Below are 17,851 nucleotides of genomic sequence, written 5' to 3'. Positions count from 1 at the left end.
AACGGAACAAGTTCTTTCTTAGCGGGAAAATGAATGTGGAAGAAGTTAAAATATTGCTCTCCTCATTCTGGGAGTTGAAGCCTCACGATTTAGTCATTTTAGGATGTAAAATGACTTCAGTATTACAACTTTTCCCCTAGAGAAATCTGTGCCCTGCACATATTTCTGTATGTTGTTCTTCAGTTCTTTGTTGTAGAAATACAACTATCACTGTATACTTTCCTATATTGGATTGAATGTAATGTGCTATATATCGTCATCTTATTTTCAAAATGCCTCTCTTACCTGACGATTGTCTTTGAACATTCTTACCTCCATAATCTATTCCGCGGACCTTTGTTGGAATAATGATGTAAAGGAAGTTAGGAGGCCAATGAAGAGTTATAAGGCATTTATTATGCACTACAGAGAAAAGCTGGTGATCCCATCAGGAAGCAGAGAGCTAACTGACTGGGCAGAGCACAGTGGAAAATGACATCAGGAAAATGGAATGTTAAGCTTAAAGAGATAGGGCAAAACATAAGTGGAGAGAATACAACAAATAACAATGCAGCTGTGGTGTCTGAAAAAGCTGCAGGGCATTGTTTCAGATTCCAAGAAGTTTATCTGATGGTTTCATGTTTCTGAAGAGGACAAAAATTCAATTGGGCAGGAGTACATTCGGTTACTTGTTTGTTGAGACACTTGGGATTCCGCAAATGAGAAAATGTGCAATATACGTCGTGCCTAGTTGCAATAATTTAGATGATTAAATAAAATGGCCGCTCCCACCCGTATAGATGGCTCGCACTCTCTCTCTGAGAGGGAAGGAGAGAGATCTCTCTTTCTCTCTCTCTCTCTCTCTATCTCTATCTCTATATCTCTATCTCTGTCTCTCTCTCTCTGTCTCTCTCTCTCTCTCTCTCTCTCTCTATATATATATATATATATATATATATATATATATATATATATATATATAGAGGGCTACCTCGGTACCTTCGCGCTACCAAGATGACTCTCTCTCTCTCTCTCTCTCTCTATATATATATATATATATATATATATATATATATATATAGAGAGAGAGAGATATGATCTCTCTCTCTCTCTCTATATATATATATATATATATATATATATATATATATATATATATATATATATATATATATATATATAGAGAGAGAGAGAGAGAGAGAGAGAGAGAGAGAGAGAGAGAGAGAGAGAGAGAGAGAGAGAGAGAGAGAGAGAGTCATCTTGGTAGCGCGAAGGTACCGAGGTAGCCCTGTGATGGCGGCCGGTTCGCTGAAGAGATTCTGGCATTAGGCCTTGTTAATGCGCACTGCTTTCAGCTGAGTGTGCTGAAAAATAAATTGTAGATATGATCCACTAAATTGATAATGAGGTAATTGTGATGGCGCATAATGTAATGTAAGATAACCACCAGCGCTCGGCTCGCTCAGGCCTATCCTTTCATCTTAAAACAATGATGTGTCCCAGCCGTCACATCAAGGGGTTGGCGCCATTTGTCAGGGGAGCAGCTGGTAGCTCTGGCTCACGAGTGCGGAAAGTGAAGTGGAGCATATGACATGCATATGACATTGTGCATGTTTGTATCTTTTTTGATAAATATCTGTTAATGTAATCTGCAGCCAAGGCAGAAGGAACTCTGAAAGAACGAAATGTTCCTGCCAACAATGATAGGTGCGTTTTGTCACTTGGTAGTTGAAAAGCACAAATAAAGGCATGCATCAGTCATGGATAGCAATAATGAAAGTTGACCTTGACGGCTCTGTTCCATGTTGTTCATGTTTTTTCGCTACACGCGTATATTCCATGAACAACCGTTCTGCTATGAGCTCACCAATCAAAGGGTAAGAATTGTGTTTTTCGAATAGACAGTGGATTCAGGGATAACTAAATAGGATTCAGGGATAACTGTGCCAAATAGGCCCTGCTTTGCTAGTCTGGGTCCCGGGTACAGTTCTGTATTTTTGAATAAGGATGTTTACCACTATATTGTGGTTTTAATATCAAGATGCAAAGATAGAGTGTCTGCGATATTGACTACCCACTTATCCACAAGGTAAATAAATGCGAAGGGTAGAATAGTAAATCTAAATTCACCCATATACACTTAGCTTGATAATATGTCAGTAGTCGATATAGTACATGAGTATTGTTGCAAGTGGATGTTTAAAGCACAATATTGTGACCAAATTTGAAGGGAAAAAAACGTACCAAATAGGCCCAGGTGAAATTTCAATTAAGCTTGAATAATTCGCTCAATCGTCGAGCAATAATGCTTCATTTGGGGCAAAATTATTGCGTCAGAACGACGGGAATGACCACACACGAGAAGCTGTTCTTCACTGTACTTGTGTTTTTGGTTATATTTTTTAGCGCGAGGATCTGTTTTTAGCTAAAATATAGCGCTAAATGGCCGGTTTGTTTCTCAAGGACGTGTCATTTTGCTTAATTTTCCCAAAATCTTGCATAATGACACAAAAGCAAAGTACATGAATTTTACACAACCCTATTCACAAAGTTTGAAGAAGACCTTCACAGTGTTTCACACCATTAATTGTGATCACCAGAAGTGAAACAAGCACTGGAAATGCAATAGGTCTCGCATTGGCTTAATTTAGAGCTATTGGCGTTGTAAATGGCGTTGTAAATGACAATGCCATTGTGTGTGAGAGGAGTGGCATCACCGGGACTTGGGCATGTGCACACCCTGCTGTGGCATGTGTTTAATGGCCACCACTGAGATGGCCCATGTGAACAAGTGTGCCTCTTAAATAATGTTTTGAACACAGCGCTTTCTGCTAGTGGGGCGAGGGGAGGGCAATCCATGCTCTACCATTAATGCGCACAGGGATGAAGTGGCTCACCATGTGCACAGTTGCACGTGGGTGGGTGCTCCCAAGCGTGCTGAGTTAAAAGTGCACCATAGGCATATTATATAGAATCAGTGTGCAGTTGAGGCTGTAACACGGCATGCAAGATTGATGCTTATAGGAGCTTGGAACACTGCATCGAGGGACGCTTACACAGGCATATTATCAAGAACGGCGTTAAATTTAACGCCGGTTTAGCGGCAGAAAACTGCAGCTAAAGCGGCGATAATGGCTTGATAATATGCCCTTGAGAATTCCAATAGAAGCTCATGTTCACACCAGAACATGGATTTCTATTGGAATTCTCAAGGGCATATTATCAAGAACATTATCGCTGCTTTTGATGGCAGTTTTCTGCCGCTAAACCAGCACAATTTTTAACGCCGTTGTTGATAATATGCCCCTGAGTTGTAGAGGTGTGGTTGTGTGTGTGATTGTGTGTGTGGCTGTGTGTGTGTGGTTGTATGTTTAGTTGTGGTTGTGTGTGTATAGTTATGTGTGTGATTGTGGTTTGTGTGTGGTTGTTTGTTTGTGGTTGTGTGTGTGGTTGTGTGTGTGGTTGTGTGTGTGTAGGTGTGTGTCTGTGGTTGTGTGTTTGTGTGGGTGTGTGTGGGTGTGTGTTTGTGTGGTAGTATGTGTGGTTGTGGGTGTGGTTGTGGTCATGTGTGTTATGTTATGTTAAATTGGTCTTCTATAGCGCACGGCTACTCCGATAGAGTGTCCTGGCGCTTTTATTAGCAACCAGAAAAAGACAAAAACACAACACAGTAAAAATAGGATCACAACAGAAAGGATAAAAACAGATCCAGCAAAAGAAAGAGAGCGCACTAACGGGCAAAGAGCCATGTTTTGAGGCCCTCCCTAAAAGTCAGTAGGTTAGATGTACTGCGTAGTGCCAAGGGAAGAGAGTTCCAGAGCTGCGGTGCCCACAACCTGAAAGAGCGGCCTCCAATGCGGGCCTTTTTTACTCGAGAAACCACAGCCAGGAACAGAGACTCAGATCTCAGAGATCGGGTCGGATGGTAAAAGGCAAGCCTCCTTTGGAGATATTGAGCTCCCGTGGCATACAAAGCCTTGTGAGCCAAGGTCAGGGCCTTAAACACTATCCTCTTCCGGATAGGCAGCCAATGGAGCGACTGCAATAGGCCAGAGACTCTGGCTCACCTGTGGAGGCCAAAAATGGCCCGCGCGGCCGTGTTCTGGACCACTTGCAAACGTTGCAGAAGATACTCCGGCAGGCCAAGATATAATATGTTGGCGTAGTCCAATCTTGAACCAATTAAGGCCTGCACCGTAGTCCTCCTATGCTCTTCAGAAAGCAGGGGGAGAAACTTCCGGAGAATCCTGAGAAGGCCAAAACAAGTTCCCGTGAGAGCCAGAACCTGGGATCTTAACGTCAGCCCGTTATCAATCTTAATTCCCAAGTTCTTTGCCAGCTGGGACGAGTGCGCTGGAGGAAACATGTCTGCAGGCCACCATTCATGCCAATCAGGATCCAGTGGGCAGCCGAAGAAGAGTATCTCAGATTTATCTGAGTTGCACTTGAGGCTGTTAAGCTAGAACCATTTGAAAACCGCCCCAAGGCACTCGTGGGTACTCTCTCCGTCGAAGTCTTCTCCTTTCCTGCATGTAAAGAGGAGCTGGGTATCGTCGGCATAGGATACGATCTGGGCCCCAAAGGACTCCACCAATGCCGCCAGAGGGGTCATCAAGATGTTAAAGAGAGTCGGGCTCAACACGGAGCCCTCTGGGACTCCGACTCCCAAGGGCGGTATCTCAGCAGAGCTAGAAGAGGCCCAGACGGTTTGTCGACGGCCAGCCAAGAAAGATCTAAACCAGCTGAGCACCGTCCCCCTCAGACCGATCTCATAAAGTCTGGCGAGGAGACCCTCATGGGGGACGGTGTCAAAAGCCGACGACAAATCAAGCATGACAAGCATAGCTTTGCCTCCCGAATCCAGCGACTCTTTAATGGCTTCAGACACCTCCAAAAGCGCCGTCTCGGTGCTTAAATTGGGGCGGAAACCAGATTGAGAGGAGTGTAGCAGATCGTGGGATTCCAAGAAGTTGGAAAGCACGATATGCACATGTTTCTCCAAGATCTTAACCAATGCAGGGAAGAGAGAGATAGGCCTGTAGTTGGCCAGAGCCTCAGGGTCAAGGCCCGGCTTCTTAAGGAGGGGAATGACCATCGCCTGCTTCCAAGCCTGCGGGACCACCCCCGACCCAAGGAAAGATTCAAGAGCGGGTTTGCCAATGGATTTACGATTGCCGCCATTTTCGCCAAAAATTTGGCCGGGCATGGGTCAAGAGGAGACCCGGATTTAAGATTGGCCATGAGTGCCAAAGACGAGGATACTGAAAATGTAGGAAAGTCCGCCAAGACTGGACCCGAAGGGGCCGATGGAGCTGGCCCATCCTCGAGGCTGGGAGAAACATCAACCAGCCTCACGGGTTGTGAGTGGTTGTGTGCAGTTGTGTGTGTGGCTGTGTGTGGTTGTATGTGTGGTTGTGTGTATGCTTGTGTGTGTGTTTGTGGTTGTGTGTGTGCTTGTGTGTATGTTTGTGGTTTTGTGTGTGTGTGTGGTTGTTTGTGTGTGGTGTGTGGTTGTGTGTGTTTATGTGTGTGTGGTTGTGTGTATGTGTGGTTGTGGTTGTGTGGTTGTGTATGTGTTTGTGTGGTTGTGTGTGGTTGTGTGTATGTGTGGTTGTGTGTGTGTGGTTGTGTGTGTGGTTGTGTGTGTGGTTGTGTGTGAGGTTGTGGGTTTGGTTGTGTGTGTGGTTGTGGGTTTGGTTGTGTGTGTGTGGTTGTGTGTGTGTGGTTGTGTGTGTGTGGTTGCGTTTGTGTGTGGTTATGTGTGTATGTGTGTGTGGTTGTGTGTGTGGTTGTGGAAGTGTGGTTGTGTGTATGCTTGTGTGGTTGGGTGTGGTTGTGTGTGGTTGTGGGTGTGGTTGTGTGTAGTTGTGGGTGTGGTTGTGTGTGTGTGTGGTTGTGGTTGTGTGTGGTTGTGTTTGTGGTTGTGTGTTGTTTATGTGTGTGTGGGTGTGTGTGTGTGTGGTTGTGTGGTTGTGTTTGTGTGGTTGTGTGTGGTTGTGTGTATGTGTGGTTGTGTGTGTGTGGTTGTGTGTGTGTGTGTGGTTGTGTGTGTGAGGTTGTGGGTTTGGTTGTGTGTGTGGTTGTGGGTTTGGTTGTGTGTGTGTGGTTGTGTGTGTGTGGTTGCATATGTGTGGTTGTGTGTGTGCTTGCGGTTTGTGTGTGGTTATGTGTGTATGTGCGTGTGGTTGTGTGTGTGGTTGTGTGTATGATTGTGTGGTTGGGTGTGGTTGTGTGTGGTTGTGGGTGTGGTTGTGTGTAGTTGTGGGTGTGGTTGTGTGTGTGGTTTTGTGTGTGTGTGTGTGGTTGTGGTTGTGTGTGTTTGTGTGTGTGGTTGTGTGTGTGTGTGGTTGTGTGTGTGGTTGTGGTTGTGTGTGGTTGTGTGTGTGGTTGTGTGTGTTGTGTTTGAGGTTGTCTGTGGTTGTGTAGTTGTGTGTGTGGTTATGTGTGTGGTTTTTAGTGTGCTTGTGGTTGTGTGTGTGGTTGTGTGTGTGAGGTTGTGGGTTTGGTTGTGTGTGTGTGGTTGTGGTTGTCTGTGGTTGTGTGTGTGGTTGTGTGTGTGGTTTTTAGTGTGCTTGTGGTTGTGTGTATGGTTGTGTGCATGTGGTTGTGTGTGTGTGGTTGTGGTTGTGTGTGTGTGTGTGTGTTTGGTTGTGTTTGTGGGCATGTGTGGGGTTGTGTGTGTGTGGTTGTGTGTGGTTGTGTGTGTGTGTGGTTGTATGCGTGGTTGTGTGTGTGGTAGTCTGTGTGGTTGTATGTGTGGTTGTGTTGTGTGGCTGTGTGTGTGGTTGTGTGTGTGTGGTTGTGTGTGTGGTTGTGTGTGGCTGTGGTTGTGTGGTTGTGTGTGTGGTTGTGAGTGGTAGTGGGTGTGATTTGGGTGTTGTGTTTGTGTGTGGTGGTGTTTGTGTGGTTGTGTGTGTGGTTGTGTGTGTGCTTGTGATTGTGTGGGTGGGTGTGAGTGTGGTTGTGTGTGTGTTGTGGGTTTTGTATGGTTGTGGGTATGTGTGGTTGTGTGTGATTGTGTGGTTGTGAGTGTGGTTTTGGTTGTGTGTGTGGTTGTGGTTGCGTGGTTGTGTGTTTGTTTGTGTGGTTGTGTGTAGTTGTGGTTGTGTGTATGTGTGGTTGTGGTTGTGTGTGGTTGTGTGTGGTTGTGTGTGGTTGTATGTGTGTGGTTGTGTGTTTGTTTGTATGGGGTTGTGTGTATGTGTGGTTGTGGGTGTGGTTGTGTGTGTGGTTGTGTGTGTGGTTGTGTGTGTGTTGGTGTGTGTGTGTTGTGTGTGTGTGTGTGCTTGTGGTTGTGTGTGTGGTTATGCGTGTTAGTGTGTGTGGTTGTGTGTGTTTATTTGTGTGTGGTTGTTTGTGTGGTTATGGTTGTGTATGTGATTGTGTGGTTGGGTGTGGTTGTGGTTGTGTGTGGGCTTGGTGGTGGGTGTGGTTGTGTTTGTGTGGTTGTGGTTGTGTGTGTGGTTGTGTGTGTGGTTGTGTGGTTGTGTGTGTGTGTGGTTGTGTGTGGTTGTGTGTATGGTTGTGGTTGTGTGTGTGTGGTTGTGTGTATGGTTGTGTGTGTGTGGTTGTGTGTGTGGTTGTGTTTGTGGTTGTATGTGTGGTTGTATGTGTGGTTGTGTGTGTGGTTGTGTGTGTGGTTGTGTGTGTGTGGCTGTGGTTGTGTGTGTGGTTGTGGGTGTTGTTTTTGTGGTTGTGTGTGGTGGTGTTTGTGTAGTTGTGTGTGTGGTTGCGTGGGTGGCTGTGTGTGTGGTTGTGTGTGTGGTTGTGTGTGTGATTGTGTGTGTGTGATTGTTTGTGTGGTTGTGAGTGTGGTTTTGGTTGTGTGTGAGGTTGTGGTTGTGTGGTTGTGTGTTTGTTTGTGTGGTTTGGTGTGGTTGTGGTTGTGTGTATGTGTGGTTGTGGGTGTGGTTGTGTGCGTGTGGCTGTGTGTGTGGTTGTGTGTGTGGTTGTGTGTGTGGTTGTGTGTGGTTGTATGTGTGTGATTGTGTGTGTGGTTATTTGTGTGGTTCTGTGTGTGTGTGTGGTTGTGTGTTTGTGTGGTTGTGGTTGTGTGTGTGGTTGTGGTTGTGTGTGTTTGTGGTTGTGTGTGTTTGTGTGTGTGGTTGTGTGTGTTTATGTGTGTGGTTGTGGTTGTGTGGTTGTGTGTGTGATTGTATGGTTGGGTGTGGTTGTTTGTGTGTGTGGGTGTGGTTGTATTGTATTGTATTGTATGGCATACTTGTATAGCGCTAAACTTTCACCCCAAGGGTATCCTGGCGTGTGTGTGGTGTGTTTGGTGTTGTGTGTGGTTGTGTGTGGTTGTGTGTGTGTGGTTGGGTATGGGTGTGGTTGGGTGTGGTTGTGTGTGTGGTTATGTGTGTGGTTGTGTGTGTGTGGGTATATGTGTGTGGTTGTGTGTGTGTGGTTGTGTGTGGTTGTGTGTATGTGTGTGGTTGTGTGTGTGTGTGGTTGTGTGTGGGTGTGGTTGTGTGTGTGTGTGTAGTTGTGTGTTGTTGTGTGTGGGGTTGTGTGATTGTGGTTGTGTGTGTGTGGTTGTGTGTATGATTGTGGTTGTGTGCGTGGTTGTGTGTGGTTGTGTGTGTGTGTGGTTGTGTGTGGCTGTGTGTGTGTTTATGTGTGTGAGGTTGTGGTTGTTTGGTTGTGTGTGTGTGGTTGGGTGTGCTTGTGTGTATGTGTGGTTGTGTGTGTGGTTGTGTGTGTGTGGTTGTGTGTGTGGTTGTGTGTGTGTGGTTGTGTCTGTGTGGTTGTGTGTGTGGTTGTATGTGTATGGTTGTGTGTGTGGTTGTGTGTAGCTGTGTGTGTGGTTGTGTGTGGGTTTGTGTGTTTTGTGTGTGTGGTTGTGTGTGTGGTAGTGTGTGTGGTTGTATGTGTGGTTGTGTTGTGTGGCTGTGTGTGTGGTTGTGTGTGTGTGGTTGTGTGTGTGGTTGTGTGTGGCTGTGGTTGTGTGGTTGTGTGTGTGGTTGTGAGTGGTAGTGGGTGTGATTTGGGTGTTGTGTTTGTGTGTGGTGGTGTTTGTGTGGTTGTGTGTGTGGTTGTGTGTGTGCTTGTGATTGTGTGGGTGGGTGTGAGTGTGGTTGTGTGTGTGTTTTGGGTTTTGTATGGTTGTGGGTATGTGTGGTTGTGTGTGATTGTGTGGTTGTGAGTGTGGTTTTGGTTGTGTGTGTGGTTGTGGTTGCGTGGTTGTGTGTTTGTTTGTGTGGTTGTGTGTAGTTGTGGTTGTGTGTATGTGTGGTTGTGGTTGTGTGTGGTTGTGTGTGGTTGTGTGTGGTTGTATGTGTGTGGTTGTGTGTTTGTTTGTATGGGGTTGTGTGTATGTGTGGTTGTGGGTGTGGTTGTGTGTGTGGTTGTGTGTGTGGCTGTGTGTGTGTTGGTGTGTGTGTGATGTGTGTGTGTGTGTGTGTGCTTGTGGTTGTGTGTGTGGTTATGCGTGTTAGTGTGTGTGGTTGTGTGTGTTTATTTGTGTGTGGTTGTTTGTGTGGTTATGGTTGTGTATGTGATTGTGTGGTTGGGTGTGGTTGTGGTTGTGTGTGGGCTTGGTGGTGGGTGTGGTTGTGTTTGTGTGGTTGTGGTTGTGTGTGTGGTTGTGTGGTTGTGTGTGGTTGTGTGTATGGTTGTGGTTGTGTGTGTGTGGTTGTGTGTATGGTTGTGTGTGTGTGGTTGTGTGTGTGGTTGTGTTTGTGGTTGTATGTGTGGTTGTATGTGTGGTTGTGTGTGTGGTTGTGTGTGTGGTTGTGTGTGTGTGGCTGTGGTTGTGTGTGTGGTTGTGGGTGTTGTTTTTGTGGTTGTGTGTGGTGGTGTTTGTGTAGTTGTGTGTGTGGTTGCGTGGGTGGCTGTGTGTGTGGTTGTGTGTGTGGTTGTGTGTGTGATTGTGTGTGTGTGATTGTTTGTGTGGTTGTGAGTGTGGTTTTGGTTGTGTGTGGTTGTGGTTGCGTGGTTGTGTGTTTGTTTGTGTGGTTTGGTGTGGTTGTGGTTGTGTGTATGTGTGGTTGTGGGTGTGGTTGTGTGCGTGTGGCTGTGTGTGTGGTTGTGTGTGGTTGTGTGTGTGGTTGTGTGTGGTTGTATGTGTGTGATTGTGTGTGTGGTTATTTGTGTGGTTCTGTGTGTGTGTGTGGTTGTGTGTTTGTGTGGTTGTGTGTGTGGTTGTGGTTGTGTGTGTTGTTGTGGTTGTGTGTGTTTGTGGTTGTGTGTGTTTGTGTGTGTGGTTGTGTGTGATTATGTGTGTGGTTGTGGTTGTGTGGTTGTGTGTGTGATTGTATGGTTGGGTGTGGTTGTTTGTGTGTGTGGTTGTGGGTGTGGGTGTGGTTGTATTGTATTGTATTGTATGGCATACTTGTATAACGCTAAACTTTCACCCCAAGGGTATCCTGGCGTGTGTGTGGTGTGTGTGGTTGTGTGTGTGGTTGTGTGTGGTTGTGTGTGTGTGGTTGGGTATGGGTGTGGTTGGGTGTGGTTGTGTGTGTGGTTATGTGTGTGGTTGTGTGTGTGTGGGTATATGTGTGTGGTTGTGTGTATGTGTGTGGTTGTGTGTGTGTGTGGTTGTGTGTGGGTGTGGTTGTGTGTGTGTGTGTGGTTGTGTGTTGTTGTGTGTGGGGTTGTGTGATTGTGGTTGTGTGTGTGTGGTTGTGTGTATGATTGTGGTTGTGTGCGTGGTTGTGTGTGGTTGTGTGTGTGTGTGGTTGTGTGTGTGTGTGGTTGTGTGTGGCTGTGTGTGTGTTTATGTGTGTGTGTTTGTGGTTGTTTGGTTGTGTGTGTGTGGTTGGGTGTGCTTGTGTGTATGTGTGGTTGTGTGTGTGGTTGTGTGTGTGTGGTTGTGTGTGTGGTTGTGTGTGTGTGGTTGTGTCTGTGTGGTTGTGTGTGTGGTTGTATGTGTATGGTTGTGTGTGTGGTTGTGTGTAGCTGTGTGTGTGGTTGTGTGTGGGTTTGTGTGTTTTGTGTGTGTGGTTGTGTGTGTGTGGTCGTGTGTGTTTATAGGTGTGGTATGTGTGGTTGTGTGTGTGTTTGTGGTTGTGTGTGTATGTGGGTGGGGTTGTGTAAGTGGTTGTGTGTTTGGTTGTATGTGTGGGTGGATGTGGTTGTGTGTGTATGGTTGTGAGTGTTTGTGTGTGTGGTCAGTTGTGGTTGTGTGTGGTTGTGTGCGTGGTTGTGGCTGTGTGTGGGGTTGTGGTTTTGTGTGTGGTTGGGTGGTTGTGTGTGTGGTTATGGTTGTGTGTGTGGTTGTGTGTGGTTGTATGGTTGTGGTTGTGGTTGTGTGTGTGCTTGTGTGTGTGTGTGTTTGGTTGGGCTTGTGGTTGTGGTTGTGTGTATGGTTGTGTGTGTGTTTGTGTGTGTGTGTTTGTGTGTGGGGTTGTGTGTGTGTGTGGTTGTGTGTGTGATTGTGTAGTTGTTGTTGTGCGTGTGTGGCTGTGGGTGTGGTTGTGTGTGTGTATGTGTGTGATTGTGTGTCTGTGGTTTTGTGTGTGTGGTTGTGTGTGTGTGTGAGGTTGTATGTGTGGTTGTGTGTGTGTGGTTGTGGTTGTGTGTGGGGTTGTGTGGTTGTGGGTGTGGCTGTGCGTGTGGTTTGGGGCGTGTGTGTGGTTGTGTGTGTGACTGTATTAATAAAAGCATCTCAAAACAAAGAAACACAAACATCGAGTTTGTGGAAAGAGAAAGTACGTTGTTAGTCAAAAGGGCACAACATGTTCTTTGATGTTTGATGGTCTTTGAACGAGAACATCAAGGGGGCGCGGCGAAAGTGATCGCAGGCGAACATCAAAGGGGCGCTGCTAAAGGGATCTCGGGCGGAAGTGATCTCGGGTGCCTAATGAGTATGACAAGGTTTGCCATTTGGCGCCTCGGCTCATAAGCATGCGCCCGTGCACATGCACTGTAGCTCTAGGCTGGCCAGGCTGGCCATGGTAGCATTTTTTGAGCCCTCACTAATTTTCTCGCCAATCCAGCACATGCGCTGGGTCAGGCGAGACCTAAAAAAGCAGGTAAAAGATATAAAAAGTGCACTTGACCAATGGGCTGTGTTCCTCCAAAGCATTGGGGTAAAAGCAAAAGTCACATGACATTTCCAGTAGTACACCAGAAAAGAACAAATGTGCGACGTTTGCATAAATACGAACATTTCAGTAAAATTATGTGACGTTTCATTACACAAAATCCAAATTGAGCATTTGGCTCTACATTTTATTTTCATCTATTTAAGATGCACGGGAACATTTTGAACTACAAAAATAGCACCAAAAGCTTAAGTATCGTGAATGACAGCGGTTGGCATTGTGGTCATTCTCGTTGTTCCGATGCTCTGATGCTATATTTTGCCAAGAATGCAGCGTAATTATGCAGCGTGGCATAATTTTGTCTAACATGGTAATGCAAAACCCCTGGAATTGTGCTGGCATAATTGAAATTTCACCCATGCTTAAAGAAAAGCAGAGCTAATTTGTGAGTTCCCAAAAGTTATGCATTTTACCCATGCATAAGAGCACATTTAGAGGGGGTAAATGAAGGACTATTTTTGTGAATCAGGTTCTTACTCTTTAATGTTATGATATGTTATTTTAAATTATTAAGTGCTCAAATCACACCATGAGGGGTATCTTAGTGTGGGACCGGGACGACTGGCAACAGGCAAAGAAAGCAAACACAAGGAGATGATGAATTGAGAGCTGAAACTTTTCAAACACTGAGTAAAGTTGTGGGAAGGGAAAGACTCTTCTCAGCAACCGCAGCATATGAAAGCGAGTATCTGTAATTGCTGAGGTTTGTTCTGTCATAGAGAGGGGTCAGTCCAGGCGGACTACAAGGTTTTTACCAATAATTTAGGTCCTGAGACAAAACCCAGTTCTGATGGCCACCAATCCGGTGACCAAAGAAGTTGGACCTGTCCTAATAACATAATTTCAGTTTTAGTGGGATTGAGCTGAAGTCTGTTTTCCGACATCCAGGTTGCAATGGCTTTCATCCCGGTGGAAAAAATGCTTTTGATTTGGACAGATTGTTTTCAGAAGAGAAGAGCAGCTGCGTGTCATCAGCATATGAGACAATTCGTAAACCAAAAAATGTTAAAAAGCGTAGGGCTGAGACAGGAGCCCTGAGGGACACCACAGTCCAATGGCAAAGTTCTAGACTTACAAGGACCCAAGATGACCGTTTGGGTTCTGTTTGAAAGGAAGTCAGCTAACCATTCCAGAGTCGTACCATGAACCCGATCTACTGTCGTCGGTCAAGAAGTCGCTGGTGAGGCACTGTATCCTATGCTGTGGACAGATCTAGCAAAACCGGAATTGTGGGTGCATTTGCATCAAGGGAGAATTTGATTTGATCGGTGACAGCTAAAAGGGCTGTCTCTGTGCAATGACGCGGTCTGAAGACTGACTGGGAAGAGTCTAATGAGCTGTTTGATTCGAGGTATACTATCAGTTGATTATTAATATGTTTTTCCAGCAGCTTAGCCAGCAGAGGAAGTAGCTAGATTGGCCGGTTGTTGGTAAGGTCAGTTGAGGCTAGATTGGCCTTTTTTTGGATAGGTCTAATCAAAGCTGACTTCCAGTCTAAAGAAATCTTTCCAATTGTTATTGATAGATTAAGTAAGGAGCAAATTTGAGAGGTCAGTTCATGAGCAAGGTTTGACAGCACTCTGGGAAGGCAGATGTCTGTTAGCCCGAATTTGCAGAAATCAGAAGATTGGGAGTGATTTCTGGGCCATTTCTTCAAATTTGCATAGTTTGATAGTAGCATTAGGGAAAGCAGTAGGGGTTTCCTGGCTCTCATGGGACTGGGCAGCGACAGTGATTTTGCCTTCAAAGTGGTCAGCCAAGGCGTTGCAGAGTGATTGCGACAGATTAGTTTCTGGGGAGCATCGCGCTGGGTTTGTGAAGGATTTAAGTATTTTAAAAAGAGTTGTAGTTGAGTTTCCCACCTCATCAATTTGCTTCCCTAGGTGGGATTTACGAGCATTCTTGATGTTTCTATGGTAAGTTGTTAGAGCCAATTTATAAGTATTTATGTCAGCGGGAAGATTGGTCAGAAGCCATCTCCTTTCTAGTCTTTTTTCAGGAAGCTTTCTCTGACTTTATACCTAAGGAATGCCAGGCTGCTGTGAGTTCTGTGTGAACTCTTTTTACAGTGTCTAAGAGGAGCTTTTATTTTATCAAAAACAGAATTCAATGCCCTATTAAAATTACATAGCACTAGATCTACGTGTGCGTTGCAGAGTGAAAGGAAGGGAGTTGTTCCTTGGCACATGTGAGTGCGGTAATTTTCTGCAGTTGTCTGGAAGGATGTTTTGGCAAGTAAGCACTTGGCATTTCGTCTTGTGGGTAAGAAAGCAAATGAGTGAATGGTTGGTCCAAAGAATTGGTTTTGGTGGGTCACAACTGAGTTGAGGAGTATTTGTAAAAAATTAAATCCAGTGTATGGCCTGCAAGAAGGGTTGGTCCTGTGACTTTTTGGTGGAAACCCAAAGTTTCTAAGTCGGATAGTAGTTGGTAGGTTAATTCAAAGCAAAGTTCTGTAAAATTGTGACATAAATAGTTAGAAAAGTCGTAATTTCCCCATAGATGTCCAGAAGGGAAAAGCTTTGGAAATTAAATGATGTTGCATTTCCATAAAGTTGTAAATTTCACCCATGAACAGGAGGACTTCTATGGGTGTAAATATATGACTTTTTTTGTGAATCAGGCTCTTGATTTTTAATGCATAGCAACCTTCTGTAAAATACGTAACATAAATAGTTGTAAAACTCCCAATTTCTACAAAGTTGACCAGAAGAGAAAATCTTTGCAAATCAAGTTAAGCTACAACGTTTTACCTGGACCTTTATAAAGTTTCCCATACGTTTTGCCTTGTCATACCTTGTTTGCATTCTGTCAGCAGGCAGCCTTTCAAAATATGTGTCTCTTTGTTTTACAGTGTCTAGAAATGTATTTAACTGAGTAGCTAAAATCTGAGAAAATTGTTTACTCTTAATTGCTGAAATCTTTGCTATTTATTTATATTTCAGAAAAAAGAAGTGCATTGGCAATACATAATTGAATCAATTTCCAAGGAATCAATTAACACAGAGGTGTAAAAAGAAAGAGGAGCTGGGAGTAACCAATAGAACCACTACCATTTGTCGTGTTGGTTGCTATGGGATACAGATGTCACTGAAGTAAGTACTATGATGTGCGATGTTCTTGGTGGGAATGTTGAGGATGTTGGGAGACAGTTGGAGACACTACTGATGGAGCAGGATTTTTGAGAAACAAAACCTGCTCGGATCAAACTTCTCATTGTGTGGGGTATTAACAGAAGATGTGTGAAATTTAACAGTAAATAACAAAAAAAGGAGGGGAAGAACATGGAATTGCACAAATGCGTGCTGGGAAAAGATTAGTATTTCCAGTCTTTTATAGTAGGCCGCAAATGTGAATGATTAATGCAGAAATAACAGGCAAAAGAAAATAATGATTGAAGCAATGAGTTTTAAAATAGACATTTTCTCTTTGCACTAACTGTCTAAGCGGTGTACATATTGGGTAGAGAAATACAAAGCATTAATAATGGAGTTTTGTTGTATTATGAAATGTACAATTAGAGAAAAAAACACGTTTTTACTGTTCTGCAGAGAAGGCCTCAAATGTTTTTTTTAGGTTTAATTTGCTTTCTAAAACATGGGATGCAAAAAAATGTTTTTGTGTATCAAGAGCTCCTGAAGATGACCATGGTTGTGGGAAGGAAGTAATGGATGTTATTGATGGAATTTCCTTGCCAACCAGAGAAAGTGTTCTTGTGGGCAATGGTGCTGAAAGAAGTAGCAAATATTTTGCTAAGTGTTATGTGCAGGCTGCGGAAGAGATTGCTGGAGTTTCCTCTGCTGAAGAATGATGACAAAAGTTTCCTAAAGACAAAGGAACTGTTGAAAGTCAGGTGCTTTAGAAGTGGAGTGATTAGACACCCCCTGCTCTAGTCCAATCAGAACTCTGGATTTTTGTGTTTCGATACACGGGGACTGGATCTTTAGTGAATAAGGGTATAATTACTAGTGTTAGAATTTTAGAAGGGGCTCGAGATTTTTACTTTACGAGAGGAAAGGTCTGTGTTGCTGATTTCCTTACTTAATTGACTAGCTATGGTTCTGCTGAGCCTGACTCTTAAACTTTGCTCCTCATGTCTTTCCGAGGGCGCCCAGCCAATTCTTCCGGAAGGAGAGGAGCTTTTCAGAGTATTAGCATTTCGTGCTATAGTTCTTTTAGGTTTGTATGATATTTTGAATTAGCATTTATCTTATTTCAAGTTGGGGAATGTACCAATATCCTGATTGCAGCTGTAGACGTTTTTCTGGCAGGAGTCTTTTGAACACTCTACTGGTGAGACAAGGGGGGGAGAGCTGGCATGAAGTAGCACTGCAGAGTGTGTCTTTTACACTTGCAGGATTGTGCTTTCTTCAGGTCATGCCCCTGTTGGCTGTGTTAGGCCGTGTTTGTGTGGCAGTGCCAGCTGCTGCTGACCGCCCGTGAGGGAAGACGTTGCGTGTTGTTAGTGCGCGCTGACAACACTGTGACGTGTTATCTGTAGTAGCAGTCGCAGTCACACTGTTATATGTGTGTGCCCGCATAGCGTAGCTGCTTATGTTGGAGTCCATTTTGAAGAGCAACACACTTTATCATACGACGGTTCCAGGCGATATTACTTGCGATGATGCGCACACCTATGGCATATCAAATCTGATAATTACAGTTAGGGTATTGCAGTGATGTGCACACCTGTTGTGTATTATAACCAACAAGTGCGGCGATTCGACCATCACAGGGACATGCAGACCTGGGCGTGTCTTCACTGGAATCAAAATGTCCAGGGTGACATGCATTGCCCTGAGGCATATCTGTGATAGTGACATTTTAGTGGTCATACGCACACCTGTTGTGCTTTAAACTTAAGGCTATAGCAAATACCTTCTTAGCATTTGAGTGCATTCTACTGGCCACAGTCCATTTTATGAGTGCTCTTCCACTAAGATTTATGTTGCCCTATCTGTGACGTACTTTCAAGCTTATGCAGTTACAGCCATCATCCTATCTGTGACAGGTACTTTCAAGCTCAGGCATTTACAGTTTTAATTATGGCATGCCAGTTTAACTACAAGATAGAAATTGCAGTTCATCGCACCGGTCAAGTCAAGGAACTGCCTATTACATTGTAGTAAAAAGAACTTTCGATGGACAGAATGCAGTACAATGTCATACATTCACCCCAGTACAGAGATCTGGGCCTAAATCCATAGTTTGTTTGCTCACCATGCCATTCCAGTTTGGACCCAGCCATATGTAAATCAGTCTTGACCCTGCGCCCAATGGGAACAGTCCAGCCTGAACTGCCAGGGCAGGTCCTCCCTTGACTGGAAACAAGCATCCTAGAACCGGTATCAGGGTTTCACTCCTCTTCAGCCAGGATAGCTTGATTCCAGTGGCATGGAGAGCAGTGGACTCACGTCTGAGCATACCCGTCCCACTCGGGGTGACAAATGCAAAAAGAACTATTGATGGACAGAATGCAGAACAATGTCATGCATTCACCCCAGTACAGAGATCTGGGCCTAAACCCATCTTTTTTTTGCTCACCATGCCATTCCAGTTTGGACCCAGCCTTATGCAAATCAGTCTTGATCCTGCGCCCAATGGGAAATGACGTGGGTCCTGGGCTCACTGTGTCACTGGAATCAAGCTATTCTGGCTGAAGAGGGGTGAAACCCGAAACCGGTTCTAGGATGCTTGTTTCCGGTGCAGGGAGGACCTGGTTTGACAGTTTGGGCTGGACTGTTCCCATGAGGCACAGGGTCAAGACTGATTTGCATATGGCCAGGTCTAAACTGGGGGGCATGATGAGCAAAAGAATGATGGAT

The 17,851-nt window shown here is 44.8% G+C and overlaps 1 protein-coding gene across 1 annotated transcript in view; it reads left to right on the top strand.

The window, feature by feature from the left end:
- Positions 1-17,851, top strand: part of LINGO2 (leucine rich repeat and Ig domain containing 2) — a 2,438,702-nt gene that overhangs the window by 1,808,051 nt on the left and 612,800 nt on the right. Inside the window, exon 7 of the mRNA XM_086962132.1 lies at positions 14,972-15,121. The gene's annotated coding sequence lies outside the window, so the exon portion shown is untranslated. The remainder of the gene's footprint in view (positions 1-14,971; positions 15,122-17,851) is intronic.

This window comes from Lissotriton vulgaris, chromosome 3_1 (assembly GCF_964263255.1).
Source record: "Lissotriton vulgaris chromosome 3_1, aLisVul1.2, whole genome shotgun sequence".
NCBI classification, from domain to species: domain Eukaryota; kingdom Metazoa; phylum Chordata; class Amphibia; order Caudata; family Salamandridae; genus Lissotriton; species Lissotriton vulgaris.
This window is presented reverse-complemented; position numbering and strand designations above follow the sequence as displayed.